A 5,319-nucleotide genomic window follows, 5' to 3' on the forward strand; every position below is an offset into this window, starting at 1 on the left:
AGTATTTCCAATTGAATCATATCATAGATGAGGGGACTAAGCTTATGGTGGGCACCATGTACTTGGACAATGAACGATGGCAATGGAAGGAATGGCATCAGCGTTGCAATGGACATTTCAGAATTGGGCCCAATTTGCCAAAACTCTTCGAAGTCGCTTTGAACAGGAAGACTCTTTTTTGGGGCGTCTCACTAAGCTCCGACAGACGGTACAGTGGAGTAATATATTACTGCTTTTGAAGCCTTAGCCTTCCGCACTAGGGGTCTCACAGATGAGTTCTACATGGAATGCTTTATCAGCGGTCTTAAAGAAGCCATCAAAGCTCAGGTTCTACTCCACCACCCTCCCACATGGACAGAGGCTTGCCAGGTAGCTCGTAAGGTGGAACGTGCATTAACAGCCCAATCCAGCCGCCCCAAATTCCCCGCTAAAGGTCGTCCCTCACAGGCTCCCAATACGACTCAGACACTTAAGATTCAAAAGGTGTCATTGTTGTTGGGAAAAGTATCCAATACGGAATGACCCTATCCCACTCTAAGGGTGATAGTACCTCAGCAACAATCGAGCAAAGCTATTCGAGATTACTTCTCTATGAGATGTAAAAGAGGGGAGAAAGAGATCCACTAACCGATGTCTTCCGCTAATGATTGATCCAATCTTCTCTCCTTGATGCTTGCTCCCAGCTCCTTGCTCTTTCACTGGCCCAGCTACACCAAGATCCTGCAAAATGGCAAGAGAGGGAAACTACAAGAAGCATACATTCATAATTGATTCAAGGATTAGAATAAATCAAATACACAAGTATAACAATACACCATTGAGACACATGCATATAGAAGAACCTCAAATGCTTTATTAATGGAAGAAGTAAAGTTCAGGAAGTGATACAACCATAAAAGGCCCAATCTAGCATCACCTCCCAGCAGAAAGAAATCTCTTCTTCACCTCCTTCAAAGCAAATCACCCAATAGTTCTATACTCAAACCAACAACACTTCCTTACATTCACAAGATTCTAGCCCCCTTAGACCTCATGAGAGAGCTCTATATATAGGAGTTTTGGAGAAAGGATGAGTCAGCTTGAGGCTGCCATGAAGTTGACTAGTGTCCTCTCCCACTTCAGTTATTCTTCAGTTCTTGAGTCCACTTGGAGGTTCTTGCTTCCACTTGGAGATCTAGACCCTCTTACTCATTACCAGTCGAATTCCCTGATCCAAGTGTCATTTTGGAAGCTTCCTGGGCATTGACACCTTGAGGAATGACTGTGCCACTTGGCCAAACTCGCCCAGCGCAGGTAGCCTTCTTTGCAGTTGACATTCAGCGCAGGTACACAGTGGAGCAGTTGACATTCAGCGCAGATGCTCAGTGGAGCAGTTGACATGATCCAGAATTAGCTTGTTTTTGAGTGTTTTCAGGTGGAGAACTGATATTCAGTGCTGTGGTTTGCTGACCTTGTTCCTCTAGGGGTAGGAACAACATGTTTAGCAACTTTGGATCCCTTAGATTATGGACATTTCATGCTTCATGTTGTAAGGCACAAAAATGTCTATAACAGTTGCCCCCTAAAGTATGAGGTCGTTTATCGGGTGAAATGCTTTATCAGGAGGATCCGAAGTTCATTCAATCGTTGAGAGGTGACCTGTAATAAAATACAATACAATACATTATTTTTCATTCTGCTTTCATGATCTAGCTGAGGCGGGCATTCCCATGCTCAGCTTTATAAATTTATTTTGGTACATAGAACAGACGATCGTCTGATGATAGACTGATAATTCTCTGCTGAAATTATCATCCTTTGAGTAGGATGATCATCTGCTGCAATGATGTACATGTCAAATGTCTTTATATTTCCTGAATATATATCGCAGCCTGGATGGATGAAACTAGATCCGGGGTCTTCAAACTCGTTTGATCTTCACTCTAAGTACAAGTCGATCCATGTGAGAATTGCGCTGAAGTCGAACATGGAAAGACATCGCTTGATTACCGGTCAATGATGTAAACTGTTAACAAGCGCGAGAGGAATCACCGATAATGATAATGACCCTCAAGGTACTGCAGTACAATTCACGTGGTGTGAATAAAGGACTTGGTGTCGAACACCACGCAAAATCTTCTGGTCAAAGGTCATTGATGTATACATGTCGTCGGAAGTGAGAAACTTGCCATTGAGGCATGCAAGCTTCAAAGTACTGAGGGGGGTGTTCCTAGATCAACTTCTTGGATAATGAGCTGAAGTCGACAAGAAGCGATCCGTCAAAGGAGGGCCTTAATGAATCCCACATCAGTGACACGGAACGGAGCTAATGATTTTAGTGGAGGTGAAAACAATCTATGACATATTATTCAGGGTGGTGATCATGGGTGGATGAAGGATAATGTATGGCAGTGGATGGGACACGGTTGACTCTTTCTGAACAACATCTCTTGAACATATAACGACACTGATGCGATGGATTGGTAGCATTACCCCAAATGTGGATGGTTTGGCAAGACCATGGTGATGAGACCGGTGAATGAAACAACCCAACCCGATGTGATACGGAGGAAAAGTGTCATGTTCAAGAGCGACTTGCTACCATTAAAGCTTTGAGGTTCTCCCAATTTTTCCCCAGTCATTTCTGACCAGTACCTCTTTATTTTTGTCAAGCTTGAGGAGGATAACATATGCTTGTTCTATAACCTGCCCTTCGGGCAAGCCCATCGCTATGTTTTAATGAGCCTAGCGATAGGGAAACTCGTTCTCGCCTAAAGACAAGTTTGTCGCTATTTAATCATTTTAACGAGTCTAACGACAAAGAAAACTCGGTCCTTTTCATTTTTAGAGAGTCTGAAAAGGTACAGAAAGTTAACTCCAAAATTCCTTTTTCGTCATCTAATCCCTTAAGTCCGAAAAAGTATAAAACAATACAGAAGGGATGAGTTTTCGATAACTTTAACGAGCCGAATAAAACAAGCGCTCGACCTTTTTGTGCAATAATCCCTCAGGTCCAAAAAGATTAAAATCTAGAGGAGGGATAGCTCTTCTGGTCACTTTAACGAGCTGGAAGGCCAAAACTCGGCAAACTTTTGATATTTTACGAGTCAAGAGAAAAGAGCTCAAAGAAGACTCGTCTTTTGAGGAACGAGTGATAAACAGGGATAGCAGCAGATTCCAGGTACAGGTTGGAATTTTCCAATCACGGCAGTGTCACAAGGATGGCTAGGTGAAATCACTCTTCGCAGCTGTTCCTCAAAATGGGTAAACAATCATATGGAGGTGAACGATCGGCCAAATGGAATGGAGGTGATAGGTGCAAAACACAACCAAGGCTTTTTATGGCTAATAAATTTATGATCACAATGGTTATTTACCGGGATAGGTTCATTTTTTATTTAACGAGCTTGAATGCGCCAAAACACTGCTCAATCTTATGTTTATTTTTTAACGAGCATGAACTATGTGCTAAAACTGCTCGGATCTCGCTTTTCTATTTTTTAACGAGCATAAATTCCGCGGTAAAACTGCTCGATAATACCAGTCATAAGATAAGAAATGTCTCCTGTAAGATCCCATCTTTTATAGAGCTGGTGCCTTACCAAAGCTATGCTCCCTCTCATCCTTTCTTTATGCAAGTTCGGAAACGGCTAATCCCAAAAACAGATAAATAACCGCTCTTAGCTTGCACTCCAAAAGGTTTGCATGCCCCCAGGTATAAAATACAATTTCAAGGCTGCCCCTACTTATCCATCAAAACATTTGTTTTAAAGGGTGAGGCTGGCCTCTTTCTGATTACCCAAAGATTGTTTTGTTAACTTCTTCAAACGAAAACATTTCCTCGGCACTGTCTACCGAAGTAGACAATGGTGAATGACCTTTTTCAAACACGTAACCTTGACAAAAGAATCCTATTCTAGAACAACCCCTCTTCCATCCACGGACGGGGTACGGACTAGTCATATTCTCTCGCGGAAATTCTACCTTATACCCAAGGTTTCCTCTGCCTGAAGCAGACCAGGATGCATGCCCCCTGGGTTCCAGTCCCATCTTTCCGAATCACTCGCACTCATCGAGAAGAAGGACTGGGGGTGGAGACATTTCTTGATTGAATAGACCATTCAGGGTTGGTATGTGACTATTTGCGATGCGTGATCCCGGAAATGAAAGTTGGTCTACGAGCTTGACCATCCTTCCTTCGTGTGGAAAACACATTACTCTAAAGAGTGAGGAGACTATTGCTCCCATGCAATATATATAGTCTCGTCCAAGGAGTAGGTTATAATCCAAGGGTCCTTGAATGACCATCACGTTCATTTGAACGGTCTTCCCTTTCAATGTAACAGGTACATTGGGGAGGATCCCTAATGGTCGACTGGTTCCTTTATCAAAACCCGAGAGATTTCTTATCTCAGGAAAAAGCGCCGGGGAACCCAGTGCTTTCCAAGCAATAGAGGAAAGGATACTCACAGATGCCCCTTCATCAATGATAGTGCCAGCCATTACCATTCTATAAATTTGGACTATGATTCTGAATGGTACACTGGCTGGCAACCGGGGTCTGCCTAGTTGGTTCCAATCAAAGGACACAACTAGGTTGCTTGGTGGTGGGACCGAATACACGGCCGGATATGACCCTGATGATGTTCCTTCCTGCGATAAAGGAATGGGCGCATTGCCCTGATGCTCATCAGAGTCGGTGTTGATGAAAAGAATCTGGATGGTGTCATCCTTATTCTCTTCAGTGAGGGTGTCATTTGAAGATGAATCTTCATTGACGGTGTCATTTGAAGATGAAACCTCTGAAGGCAGAACCGGGTCAACTGCCGTATCGACCTTTGGACTTTCGTCCGGTCTGGATTCAGTAGGTTCATTTTCAATGACTGACGCTTCAGCCGACCACTTGAGTGGGCCAGCTGTATTTTCAACCAACGAAGGACTTGGCACGAGTTTTTTGTATCCAGGAGGAAGTCTCAACGGTGAAACCGGGCGATCTTCCAAAACTCTCTTCGCTTCGTCTAAGAAGGGACAACGGTGGATGGCGTGATCACCTTCACACAGTCTGCAGGGGGATCTTGCTCCCCCTTTTTGTCTTGAACCTTCACTTTCGCTGGTTGACAGTAAGCATTCAACATGGCTATCAGAGGTTGATGCTCCCGAACTGTGCAACCGAGCGGACCAGTCCCTTAGTATCCGGGGAATACAGGGACAATCTCTATGGAAGTGGTCTCCTCTACATATGACACATGGTGATTTAGGCCCAGTCTGTGCTATGTGTGGATTTTTGTCAGATGTCTTTTGCTTGCCCCCAGTCGCCTTAGGCTCCTTCTTCTTCTTCTC

The sequence above is a fragment of the Pinus tabuliformis genome, chromosome 9 (genome assembly GCF_031772625.1).
Source record: "Pinus tabuliformis cultivar Carrire ecotype Pingquan chromosome 9, CPIR1, whole genome shotgun sequence".
NCBI lineage: Eukaryota > Viridiplantae > Streptophyta > Pinopsida > Pinales > Pinaceae > Pinus > Pinus tabuliformis.